Raw genomic sequence first — 14,260 nt, forward strand, 5'->3', positions numbered from 1 at the left:
GAGATCCATCTATGTTTTAACATGTATCAATAGTTTTATGTTTAGTGTATTCAGTGGTATGGAGATACGCCAATTCCTTTGTCTATTCACATATTGATAAACATTTGAAATGTTTCCAGCTTTGCTATTACAAATAAAGCTTCTATAAACATTCTCTTTCTTTCTTTCCTTCCTTCCTTCTTTCTTTCTTTCTTTCTTCTTTCTTTCTTTTTCTTTCTTTCTTTCTTTTTTCTTTCTCTCTTTCTTTCCTTCTTTCTTTCTTTTTTTCTTCTTTCTTTCTTTCTTTTCCAGCCCAGGCTGGAATGCAGTGGTACGATCCCTGCTCACTGCAACCTCTCCCTCCCAGGCTCAAGTGATTCTCATACATCAGCCTCCTGAGTAGCTGAGATTACAGGTGTGTGCCACCACACCCAGCTAATTTTTGTATTTTAGAAATGGGGTTTGGCCATGTGGGCTAGGCTGGTCTCAAACTCCTGGCCTTAAGTGATGCACCTGCCTTGGCCTCCCAAAGTGCTGTGATTACAGGCATGAGCCAGTGGGCCTAGCCTCAGGTATGTTTTTCTAGATATATGCTTTTATTTCTCTTGGGTAAATATTTAGAAGTGGAATGGAATAGCTGGATCATATGCTAAGTGTATATTTAACTTTGCAAGAAAAACAACCAAACTGTTTTCCAAAATGGTTGTATTATTTTACTTTATTTTATTTATTTATTTTTTCTCTAAACGTGATGTAGAAAAGTTGTATCATTCCCATCAGCAATGTATGGGAATTCCAGTTCCTCCAAATCCATAACAGCCCTTGGTATGGTCAGTCTTTTTAATTTTAGCTAGGCTGATAGGTCTGCAGTGTTATCTCGTTTTGGTTTTAATTTGCATTTCCCTAATGACTAATGCGGTTGAGCATTTTTCATGTGATTATTTGCCATGTCTATGTCTTCTCTGATGAAATGACAATTCAGATACTTAGCCCATTTTAACATTTGGGTCATTTTGTTTGCTGGTTATTGGGTTTTGAGAGTTCCTTATATATTTTCAATACAAATTCTTTATCAGATACATCCTTTGCAAATATTTTCTGCCAGTCCCTGACTTGTCTTTTCTTTCTTCTGGTGGTGTCTTTTGAAAATCAGAAGTTTATAATTTTAACAAAATCCAGTTTATTAATTTGTTCCTTCATGTATCCTGTTTTGGGTGATTTAGCTAAGAAATCTTTGACTAGTCAAGGTCAGAAAAGTTTTATCTAGAAGTTTTATAGTTTCTACATATTATTATCTACATAAGGCGTTACATATGGGTCTATAATCAATTTTTAATTTTTAAGATGGAGTCTCGCTCTGTCGCCCAGGCTGGAGTACAGTGGTGCAACCTCAGCTCACTACAACCTCCACCTCCCGGGTTCAAGCTATTCTCCTACCTCAGCCTCCTGAATAGCTGGGATTACAGGCGCCAACACCAAGCTAGCTAATATGATCAATTTTTGAGTTAATTTATGTCTGTGCTTTGCAGTGTGGATCAAAATCCATGTTTTAGCATATGCATATCCAATTATTTGAGCACAATTAGTTTGGGGAGTATTAACATTTTAGCAATATTGCCTCTTTTGACTCTAGAACGCAACATATCTCCTCATTTGTTTAGCTTTTTAAAAATTTCTGTTAGCACTTTTTGTAGTTTTTAGCATACAAGCCTTCCACACCTCAGATTCCTTAAATGTATCCTTCCAGTATTTCATATTTATGGATGCTATTCTATAAGTTGTGTATTTTAACTTTCAAATTTCTGATTGTTCCTACTACATACATTTGTTTTTATATATTGAGCTTGTGTTCTACAGCCTTATTAAACTCACTTAGTTCTACTAGCTTTTTGATAGATCTCATTAGATTTTCTACATCGGTGATCATTTAATCTGTGAATAAAGACAGTTTTACTTTTTCCTTTCCAATCCAGATGCCTTTTATTTCTTTTTATTACCTGGTTACACTGAATAGATCTTCTACCACAATATTGAATAAAAATGATGAGAGCAGAATCCTTGTCTTTTTCAGATCTCAAGGGAAAAGTATTTAATCTTTCACCATTAAGTATGATGTTAATGGCAGGTTTTTTGTTTTTTATAGATGCCATTTATCAGACTGAGGAAATTCCCTTCCTTTTCTAGTTTACCAAGAGATTTAATCAAGAATGGATGTTAGATTTAGGCAAAGACCTTTAAAAATATTTGTTAAGATGATCCTATGGTGTCTGTTTTTGTTTGTTTGTTAGTATGATGAATTATATTGATTTTTGAACGTTAAACCAGCCTTGTAATCTTGAGGTAAACTCCACTTGGTCATGACATATTATATTTTTATATATGTTGAATTTAATTTACTGAAGTTTTGTTTAGAATTTTTTGCATCTGTGTTCGTGAAGAATATTGGTCTGTAGTTTCTTTTTCTTATAATATTTTTGTCTGATTGTGGTAGCAAGTTAATGTTGGTCTCATAGAATGAGTTTAAAAGTATTCCCTCCTTTTCAGTTTTCCGAAAGAGTTAATGTGTAATTGCTATGATTTTGTCCTTAAGATGTTTGGTAGAATTTACTAGGAAGGTCCTGCAGACATGTTGTCTTCATGGGAAAGTTTTTTTTTGTTTGTTTGTTTTTTGTTTTTGGAGACAGAGTCCCACTCTGTCACCCAGGCTGGAGTGCACTGGCGCGATCTCGGCTCACTGTAACCTCTGCTTCCTGGGCTCAGCCTCACCAATGCCTGGCTAATTTTTGTATATTTTGTAGAGATGGGGTTTTGCCATGTTGCCCAGGCTGGTCTTGAACTCCTGAGTTCAAAGTGATCCAGCTGCCTCAGCCTCCCAAAGTGCTGAGATTATAGGCATGAGCCATCGTGCCCAGCTTATAGGAAAGTTTTAGCAATAAATGTAATTTCTCTAATAGCTACAGAGCTATTCATTTTATTTATTTCCTCTTCATTGAACTTTGGGAGTTTGAGTGTTTCAAGAAACTTGCATGGCCAGGCATGGTGGCTCATGACTGCAATCCTAGCACTTTGGGAGGCCAGGCAGGAGGATCACTTGATGGTGAGACCCCGTCTCTACCCCCACACACACACACAAAAAAAAACAAGAAACAAAAAACAATACAAACAAACAAAAAAAACTATGCATTTTAAAATTTAATTTAATTTTATTTTTTTAAAATTTTTTTTATTATACTTTAAGTTCTAGGGTACATGTGCACAACGTGCAGGTTTGTTACATATGTATACATGTGCCATGTTGGTGTGCTGCACCCATCAACTTGTCACCTACATTAGTTATATCTCCCAATGCTATCCCTCCCCACTCTCCCGACCCCTCGACAGGCCCCAGTGTATGATGCTCCCCACCGTATGTCCAAGTGTTCTCATTGTTCAATTCCCACCTATGAGTGAGAACATGCAGTGTTTGGTTTTCTGTCCTTGCAATAGTTTGCTCAGAATGATGGTTTCCAGCTTCATCCATGTTCTTACAAAGGACATGAACTCATCCTTTTTTATGGTTGCATAGTATTCCATGGTGTACATGTGCCATGTTTTCTTAATCCAGTCTATCACTGATGGCCTTTTGGGTTGGTTCTAAGTCTTTACTATTGTGAATAGTGCCGCAATAAACATACATGTGCATGTGTCTTTATAGCAGCATGATTTATAATCCTTCGGGTATATACCCAGTAATGGGATGGCTGGATCAATTGGTATTTCTAGTTCTAGATCCTTGAGGAATCACCACACTGTCTTCCACAATGGTTGAACTAGTTTACAGTCCCACCAATAGTGTAATTGACACCCTAACATCACAATTGAAAGAACTAGAAAAGCAAGAGCAAACACATTCAAAAGCTAGCAGAAGGCAGGAAATAACTAAGATCAGAGCAGAACTGAAGGAGACAGAGACACAAAAAACCCTTCAAAATATCAATGAATCCAGGAGCTGGTTTTTTCAAAAGATCAACAAAATTGATAGACCACTAGCAAGACTAATAAAGAAGAAAACAGAGAAGAATCAAATAGACACAATAAAAAATGATAAAGGGGATATCACCACTGATCCCACAGAAATACAAACTACCATCAGAGAATACCATAAACACCTCTACACAAATAAACTAGAAAATCTAGAAGAAATGGATACATTCCTGGACACATACACCCTCCCAAGACTAAACCAGGAAGAAGTTGAATCCCTGAATAGACCAATAACAGGCTCTGAAATTGAGGCAATAATTAATAGCCTCCCAACCCAAAAAAGTCCAGGACCAGGTGGATTCACAGCCGAACTCTACCAGAGGTACAAAGAGAAGCTGGTACCATTCCTTCTGAAACTATTCCAATCAATAGAAAAAGAGAGAATCCTCCCTAACTCATTTTATGAGGCCAGCAGCATCTTGATACGAAAGCCTGGCAGAGACACAACAAAAAAAGAATTTTAGACCAATATCTCTGATGAACATTGATGTGAAAATCCTCAATAAAATACTGGCAAACCGAATCCAGCAGCACATCAAAAAGCTTATCCACCACGATCAAGTTGGCATTTTATTATTTTATCCAAGTCATCAAATTTATAGGCATATAATATTGCTAATATTTTCTTGTTTTAAAAAATAAAGATGGGGTCTCACTATGTTGCCCAGGCTGGTCTCAAACTTCTGGGCTCAAGGATCCTAGGCCTCCCAAAGTGTTGGGATTACAGGCATGAGCCACTGTCCCTGGCCAATATTTTCTTATTATCTGTACAATCTGTAGTAATGTCACCTCTTTCATTGCTGATATTAATAATTTGTGTCTTTTTTTTCTGATCAGTGTGGCTGTATTTTATCAATTTTATTAATCTTCTCAATGAACCAGTTTTTGCATTCATCCTTTTTTTCCAGTGGTTTTTGTTTTTCTCTATCACTGATTTTCTTTCTAACATTTATTATTTCCTTTCCTTTCTTCTATATACTTTGCAATTAATTTGTTCCTCTTTTATTAGATTTTTTTATTTGTTTGTTTTTAAAAAACAGGTCTTGCCCTGCCTTGCCAAGTGTGTGGGAGCTGGATGAGGCCTATTGCCCCCTGTACTCCCCACTCCCTGCATAAACTCTTCTGTGCAGCAGAGGCAGTTATGTTCCTTCCCGGATCATTACCCTAGTGTCCAGAGAACTGCCCTTCTGACCACACAGGGGCCTCTGCTTGCCCTGCCTATGGAGAGCCAGAGCTCAGACCTGCTTGACCCAGCCCCTACCTGACTTTACCCCTCCACCCACCCTGGTAGTTTAACACAAAGGACAGAAACTTTTGGGAGCCCCATGGCCCTGCCCATCACTTGAGATACCAGAGTACCTCCCTTAGGTAACATATGGCAAGCACAAATCCTACCACTGCTACCACAGATGGTGCTCTTTTTGCAAGTGCCACCTCCTGGCTGGAGGCCTACCAACACAGTCCATTACAGCATCTCCAGGTAGAAGAACACTGCACCCAAGAAGGAGAAAACTTGTGTGTGACCTCGCTATCACCATTGCCTGTACCATCCTGGCTAACCAGTGGTTCCTGAGCCTATCCATGTAACCAGTTCATTACTCTTAAGACTGGCATTTGAGAAAGCCAATGCACTAAGGCTAGTTATAATATAAGCAAGGAATCTCAGAGCCCACGTCATTCCTCTACCACCTTCATCAGGGCTGGTACCCGCTGCTAGGAGATTTGAGGACAGATTATATTATTGGATCCATTGCAGATATTCCCCAGTACCAGCCTGGAGTATGGCAGCCCCAGTTGGGGCTAGATCCAGAGGAGGAACAGCACTCACTGTAGTCTGACTCTCAGGGACTCCTATTCCTAGGGGAAGGGAGAATACACCACATCAAAGCAACACCCCATGGGACAAAAGAATCTGAACAGCGGGCCTTGAATCTCAGATCTTTCCCCTGGTGGTAAGTTTCTTTCAGCAGAGGCACAGTTGCAATGCTGGGCTCAGTGGGGAACATCTGCGGCTCTGTCTCACCAGCAGGCAGCCCTGGTGCTTGTGAAGGGTCTTGAAGGAGACTTCTTTTCCTCCTCATCCACCACTGCAGAAACAACTGGGGCTTCTCCCATGGAAGCTTGACATGGGTGACTCTATAGACAGCCTTTCTGGAACACTTCAGCTTGACTGCATCCCCGCAGGTGGAACACCTGCCAGGTGTAGGCTTGCACAAGAGGTAGAGTCGCAATTCCTCTACCTCTAGGAACATCAATGTTCCTGCAGGTGGAAAGATGCTCCTGTCTGCTCTGAATAGCTAGAACACGGGGTCAGAAGTATGTCTGGGTGGTAGATTGCTTTCCTGCTGGCCTGGCCAGGGAGCTGAAGTGGCTTCCACCCTTTCCCATGATAAGATCTCAGTGCATTTCACTTAGAGTTCCCCCAGACACCTCTGTCAAGACTGGGACGTCTGCCCATGATTTGGTGTTGCATTTACCTACCTGCTTTAGCCACTACCAGTTTCTACCCAGGGACACTTACCCTACTGGCCTAAAGCCTGAATTATTCAACCTAGTAAATAGAATACTGGGGAAATAGATAAATAAATAAGAGTACACCATGGGTGAAGAAGGTAAGTTTCAAGAGACCTCTGCCATTCCAACCCCATAGCAGATAGTGAACTTGCTCACACACTGAGTGCATTGCTACTACAACCAGTATCTGAGAAAGCCATCATACGAAGACTCTCTATAACGAAGGGACTTATACAGAGTCTTCAACCCTGAAAGCATCAAGGCCCAAATTAGGCTATAATAAACTACAAACATTAAAGTCACATTCTGGCCGGGCACAGTGGCTCATGCCTGTAATCACAGCACTTTGGGAGGCCGAGATGGGCAGGTCACCTGAGGTCAGGAGTTTGAGACCAGCCTGGCTAGCATGGTGAAACCCTGTCTCTACTAAAATACAAAAACTAGCTTCTTCAATAAACTCATCTAACATGTAAGGAATCATATAAACTTAAGATAAAGGGGTGGAAAAAGATATTCTATGCAAGTGGAAACTAAAAGCAAGCAGGAAAAGCTATTCTTATATCAGTTAAAACAGACTTTAAAACAACAACAATTAAAAAAAGACAGAGAAAGTCGCTATATAATGATAAAAGGTTGAATCCAGCAAGACGATATTACAATCCTGAATTTATATGCACCTACCACTAGAGCTCCCAGATTCATAAAACATTTACTACTAGACCTAAGAAATGAGATAGACGGCAACACAATAGTGGGGGATTTCAACACTCCACTGACAGCACTAGACAGATCATTGAGACAGAAATTCAGCAAAGAAACAATAGACTTAAACTACACTCTGGAACAAATGGACCTAACAGATACTTACAAAACATTCTACCCGAGAACTACAGAGCATATATTCTTCTCATCAGCTCATAGGACATTCTCCAAGACAGACCACGTGACAGGCCACAAAACAAGTCTCAGTAAATTTAAAAATGTCGAAATCATATCAAGTATCTTTTCAGACCACAGTGGAATAAACTAGAAACCAACTACCAAAGGATCCCTCAAAGGCATACAAATACATGGAAATTAAATGATCTGCTCCTGAATGTTTTGGGGGTTAATAATGAAATCAAGGTGGAAATTTTAAAATTCCTTGAAATGAATGAAAATAGAGACACAAGTTATCAAAACCTCTGGGATACAGCGAAAGCAGTGCTAAGAGGAAAGTTTAAGCGCTAAATGCCTACATCAAAAAGTCTTAAAGATCACACATTGATAACCTAATGTCATGCCTCAAGGGACTAGAGAAAAAAGAACAAACTAAATCCAAAGCTAGCAGAAGAAAAGAGATAACAAAGATCAGAGCAGAACTAAATGAAATTGAAACAATAACAACAAAAAATACCAAATACCAATGAAACAAAAAGCTGGTTCTTTGAAAAGATAAACAAAATTGATAGGCTATTAGCTAGATTAACTAAGAAAAGAAGAAGATTCAAATAAAGTCAATTAGAAATGAAACTGGAGACATTACACCTGACACCACAGGAATACAAAAGGTAATTTGGGACTACTATAAATACCTCTATGCACACAAACTAGAAAGTCTAGAGGAAATGAAAAAATTCCTAAAAACATAACCCTTCTAAATTAATCAAGAAGAAATAGAAACCCTGAGCAGACCAATAACAAGCAGCAAAATTGAATCAGAAAAAAAAGCCCAGCTGAATTCTACCAGACATTCAAAGAAGAATTGATGCCAGTCCTACTGAAACTATTCCAAAAGATTGAGAAAGAGGGAATCCTTCCTAATTCATTCTGTGAAGCCAGTATCACCCTGATACCAAATCCAGGAAAGAACATAACAACAAAAAAAAGAAAACTACAGACCAATATTCCTGATAAATACAGATGCAAATATCCTTAACAAAATACTAGCTAACAGAATCCAACAGCACATCAAAAAGATAATACGCCACGATCAAGTGGCTTTTATCCCAGGAATGCATGGATGGTTTAACATACAGAAGTCAATAAATGTGATACATCATATAAATACAATTAAAAACAAAAAACCACATAATCATTTCAATAGATGCAGAAAAAGCGTATGATAAAACCCAGCCTCCCTTTATGATAAAAACACTCAAAAAACTAGGCATAGAAGAGACTTACCTCAAAATGATAAACATCATATATGACAAACCCACAGCTAACATCATACTGTATAGGAAAAAGTTGAAAGCATTCCCCAAGAACTGGAACAGGACAAGGATGCCCACATTCACCACTTCTATTCAACGTTGTACTGGAAGTCTTAGCCAGAGCAATCAGGCAAAAGAAAGAAATAAAGGGAGCCCAAACTGGAAAAGAGGAAGTCAAACTCTTGCTGTTCATCAATGATATAATCACATACTTAGAAAACAGTAAGGACTCCTCCAAAAGACTCCTAGATTTGATAAACAAATTCAGTAAAGTCTCAAGTTACAAAATCAACGTACACAAATCAGTAGCACTACTATACACCAACAGTGACCAACCTGAGAATCAAATTAAGAACTAACCTTACTTTTGCAAGAATGCCCCTTATTTAAAAAGTCAAAAAACAATAGATGTTGTCATGTGAAATAGATGTGGTGAAAAGGGAACACTTTTTTTTTTGAGACAGAGTCTCACTCTATTGCCCAGGCTGGAGTGCGGTGGCATGATCTTGGCTCACTGCAACCCTCGCCTCCTGAGCTCAAGCAATCCTCCCACCTTAGCCTCCCAAGTAGCTGGGACCACAGGCATGCACCACCACACCAGCTAATTTTGTGTATTTTGGGTAGAGATGGGGTTTCACCATGTTGCCCAGGCTGGTTTCAAACTCCTGAGCTCAAGTGATCCACCTGCCTCAGCCTCCCAAAGTACTGGGTTTACAGTCATGAGCCACCGTACCTGGCAATAGCTAATTACATTTTTTTTTTTTTTTTTTTAGTAGAGATGAGGTCTCACTACGCTGTCCAAGCTGGTTTTGAACTCCTGGGCTCAAGTGATCCTCTTGCCTCAACCTCCTAAAGTGCTAGGATGACAGGCATGAGCCACTGTGCCTGGCCTCTACTTTCTTAAAGTGAAATCTGTAGTTACTTGTTTAAAATCTTTCTTTTTTTTTTCCTAATATAGGTGTTTAATGCTATACAGCTTCTTTAAGTATTACTTTAGCTGTATCTACAAATTTTGACATGTTTTATTTCATTTTCATTTAATTAAAAATACTTTATTTCCCCTTTCATCTCGTTTCACCCATAGCTTATTTAGAACTCTATTATTTAGTTTCTTTTTCTAATTTTTTCAGAAATAATTCTTTCTGTTATGAATTATCTAATTTTATTCCCTGTGGTCAGAGAATATATTTGGTATAAATTCCTTAACAATTTTTGAGACTTGTTTGACTTCATAGAATATGGTATATCTTGGTAAATGTTCCACGTGCCCTTGAAAAGAATGTGTATTCTGTTATTGTTGAATAGTGAGTGCTAAAAATATTTATCAGATCACATTGATCTATAGTGTTATTCGAGTCTACTGTGTCCTTACTGATGTTAGTGTTTTATATAAGGGACTTGAGCATCTCCAGATTTTGGTGTCCTCGAGGATCCTGGAATCAATCCCCTGCAGATACTGAAGGATGACTTTATACTTTAATCTGGTATCATTTTTCCTTCTGCTTAAAGAACTTTCTTTAACATTTTGTAATGCAAGTCTGCTGCTGATGAAGTATTTCAGCTTTTGTGTTTCTGGAAACATCTTTATTTCACCTCCATATAGAATGGTAGGTTGACAGATTTTGTTTTCAGTACTTAAAGATGTACTCATTCTCTTCTGTGGGTTTTTAAATTTTTTTTTACACTTGGATTCATTGAACTTGGGTTTATAGTTTTCATCAAATATGAAAAATTTTTGGCCATAATTTATTCAAATATATTTTCTGAGCCATCATCTTTTTCCTGTTCTTGGGAATTTCAACTGTACAGATATTAAGCCACTTAGAGCTCATGATGCTCTGTTAATTAAAAAAATATTTTTCTCTGTATGTTTCATTTTAGACTGCCTTCTTTTGTTATGTTTTAAAGTTCATGAATCTTTTCTTCTACAAAGTCTAATCTAGCAGTCATCCCATCTGGTGTATTTTTCAAATCAAACACTGTTTTTACTCTGGAAGTATGATTTGGGTCCTTAAAAATGTATATTTTATATCTCCACTTAACTTTAAAAATTTTAAATATCTGGAACACTTTTAGCAGATGTTTTAATAGTTTTAATAACCATGTTTGCTAAATCTTTTTTTTTTTTTTTTTTTTTTTTGAGACTGAGTCCCGCTGTCTCCCAGGCTGAAGTGCAGTGGCACATCTTGGCTCACTGCAGCCTCCACCTCCTGGTTCAAGCAATTCTCCTGCCTCAGCCTCCCAAGTAGCTGGGACTACAGGTATGGGTCACCACACCTGGCTAATTTTTGTAATTTTAGTAGAGATGGGGTTTTGCCATGTTGGCCAGACTGGCCTCAAACTCCTGGCCTCAAGTGATCCACCTGCTTTTGCCTCCCATATTGCTTTGATTACAGGTGTGAAGTGCTGTGCCCGGCCCTGCCATGGGTGTTTCTATCAGACTGCCACAGTGCATAGATCCTAGACTTTCTCTCCATTTCTTGCACTTCACAAGGCAATAAAAATAAAATCTCAGATTTGAGTCCTCTGAGATACAATACTGGATGCAAGACAATGAACAAGTAATGCGTTCACTTATTGAAGAGAAAGGACACGGAGCTTAGAATTTTATATTGATATGGTTTAGATTTGTGTTCCCGCCCAAATCTCATGTCGAATTGTAATCCCCAATGTTGGAGGAGGTGCCTGGTGGAAGGTGATTGGATCATGGAGGCCGATTTCCTTCTTGCTGTACTTGTGATAGTAAGAGAGTTCTCATGAAATCTGGTTGTTTGAAAGTGTGTAGCACCTCCCCCTTCTCTCTCTTTCTCCGGCTCGGGCCATGTGAGACGTGCCTACATCCTCTTCACCTTCTGCCATGATTATAAGTTTCCTGAGGCCTCCCCAGCCATGTTTCCTGAACAGCCTACAGAACTGTGAGTCAATGAGACCTGTTTTCTTTATAAATTACCCAGTCTCAGGGAGTTCTTTATGGCAATGTGATAAAAGACTAATACATATATTCAGTAAAGATTTCATTCAAATATGAGAATACAATAAAAATATTCTCAGGCATACAAAAGTCTTAGAAGATTCATCATAGGAAGACCACATTGGAAATATGCTTGAAGGAAGTATTCATATATGCAGTCATGCACCACATAATGAAAATTCAGTCAATAAACCACATGTGTAATGAGGTCCCATAAGATTATATTATCATTATTTTTTCTGTTCCCTTTCTATCTTTAGATACATAAACACCACTACATTACAATTGCCTACAGCACTCAGTACAGTGAAACTACTGTACAGGTTTGTAGTTTAAGAGCAGTAGGCTATTATATGGCCTAGGTATGTGACAGGCTATACCATCTAGGTTTGTGTAAGTTCACTCTATGATGTTCAAACAATGAGGAAATCATCACAACAACGCATTTCTCAGAATGTATTCCTGTTGTTAAGCATTGAACCACTGCTTATAAATACTTATCATTTTTATTGCTATGTGATAAAAAAGTTGGAAGATCACTGTTTTAATGGTTTCTAATATTTATCCCCATTTTGCCGGATCCATATTTTATTAATTAGGGCTTTCTAGTATTTTTCTTGTACACTTATGCAGTGACAATCTGTATTGTATTGTTCTTTCAATAGTAAATGGTTTTATATTTGTCCTTAATGAACGTCATCCCTTTTTTCCTTCCTGATTCCACTCTTATAAGGGTCTTCTAGAATTCTGATCCTGTTCCTTTAGATTGCTGAATGACTACAGGATTATCTGTATTAAAATCATTTGGAGAAGATTAAGAGATTGTTAAAAATGTAGGTTTTCACCTAGTCCTGCTGAATCTACACCTCTAGGGATAGGTTCAAGTAATTTATATTTATTTGTCTCCCAGGTGATTGGTAAACATTAGAAGCTTGAGAATTCTGTTCTAAGTGCCGTCTTTCTGGAATGTTTTCTCATTCCATCAACCATTTCTCCAGTTCTCTGGATACCAAGTGGATGTCCAAGAATTTAATTCAGTTCTAACACTAACTACCTGGAGTTAGCATCAGACTCCAGAGGTTTAAAAGCTCGATTCCCTAAGACTGCCTCCACTCCAGAGACCAGTTGCAAGTATCAGGTCCCCAGGTAACCCACACTTCTGTTCAACTTGGCTACAAATCTGTGGGTTCCCACCTGCCCTGAGTTTCCATAATTTGCTAGAACATCTCACAGAACTCAGGAAAATGTTTTTTTTTTATTAAAGAAAAAGAAAGATAGATTATTAAAGATATGAATCAAGGCACGCCACCTTCCCTTCACGGCACTGTGTTCACCAACCTAGAAGCTCTCTGAATTTTCTTGTCCAAGAGTTTTTATAAAGGTCAATCTCTCGCCCCCAGCCTCCTCTCTGGAGCTCAGCGGGAGGGTCTGAAACTTCCAACCCTTGAATCACTTGGTCCTTCTGGTGACCAACTCCATCCTAAAATCATAAGGGGTTTCTTACAAGTAACAAAAGATGCTCCTATCACTCAGGACATTTCAAGTGTTTCAGGAGCCCTGTGCCAGGGACTGTGGACAAAGACCAAATATATTTCCTATTATACCATACCATTCTTTCTTATCCTCATCTGAATGTCATCTATACATCTGTCTATACACTTTCTATGGGTTTATTAGTCTGTTTTCACACTGCTATAAAGAACTACCTGCCTGAGACTGGGTAATTTATAAAGACAAGAGGCTTAATTGACTGACAGCTCCACATGCTGTACAGGGGGCATAGCTGGGAGGCCTCAGGAAACTTACATTCATGGCAGAAGGCAAAGGAGAAACAAGCACGTCTTCAGGTGGCCGAGAGAGAAGGAGAGGGGAGAGGTGCTATGCACTTTCAAGCAACCAGATCTCGTGAGAACCCTATTGCGAGACAGCACGAGGGGGATGGTGCTAAACCATTAGAAATCACCCCCATGATCCAATCACCTCCCACCTCCAACATTAGGAATTACAATTCAACATGAGATTTGGGTGGGGACACAGAGCAAAACCAGCTGTACATGACGCTTAGTCCTGTGTGGTGAAGTGAGTACTAACTCAGCAGCCCAATAGAATTAGTTCAATTTCTGGCTTTGAAAAAAGCTGTGTGACCCTGAGTAAGTGATTCAATCTCTCTGACACTTACTTATCTCTAAAATGGAGATGCCAATTCCTATCTCAACATTTTGTGCTAAGTATTAGATTAAGAGTTATTAAGTTTTCAGGCTGGGCACGGTGGCTCATGCCTGTAATCCCAGCATTTTTGGAGGCTGAGGCGGGAGGATTTCCTGAGCTCAGGGGTTTGAGACCAGATTGGGCAACATAGGGAGACCTCATCTCCACTAATTTTTTTTCTAAAAATTAGCCAGGGTGGTGGTGTACACCTGTGGTCCTGGCTACTCGAGAGGCTAAGGTGGGAGGATGGCTTGAGATTGGCTAGGAGGTTGAGAATGCAGTGAGCTATGATCACGCCACCGCACTCCAGCCTGGGTGACAGAGTGAGACCCTGTCTCAAAAGAAAAAAAAAGGGTTGTTGTTAAGTTTT

The 14,260-nt window shown here is 38.9% G+C and overlaps 1 protein-coding gene across 6 annotated transcripts in view; it reads right to left on the reverse strand.

Moving 5' to 3' along the window:
* Positions 1-14,260, reverse strand: part of PRTFDC1 (phosphoribosyl transferase domain containing 1) — a 163,604-nt gene that overhangs the window by 39,191 nt on the left and 110,153 nt on the right. The gene's annotated exons all lie outside the window — the stretch shown is intronic.

This window comes from Pan paniscus, chromosome 8 (assembly GCF_029289425.2).
Source record: "Pan paniscus chromosome 8, NHGRI_mPanPan1-v2.0_pri, whole genome shotgun sequence".
In the NCBI taxonomy this organism is placed as follows: Eukaryota; Metazoa; Chordata; class Mammalia; order Primates; family Hominidae; genus Pan; species Pan paniscus.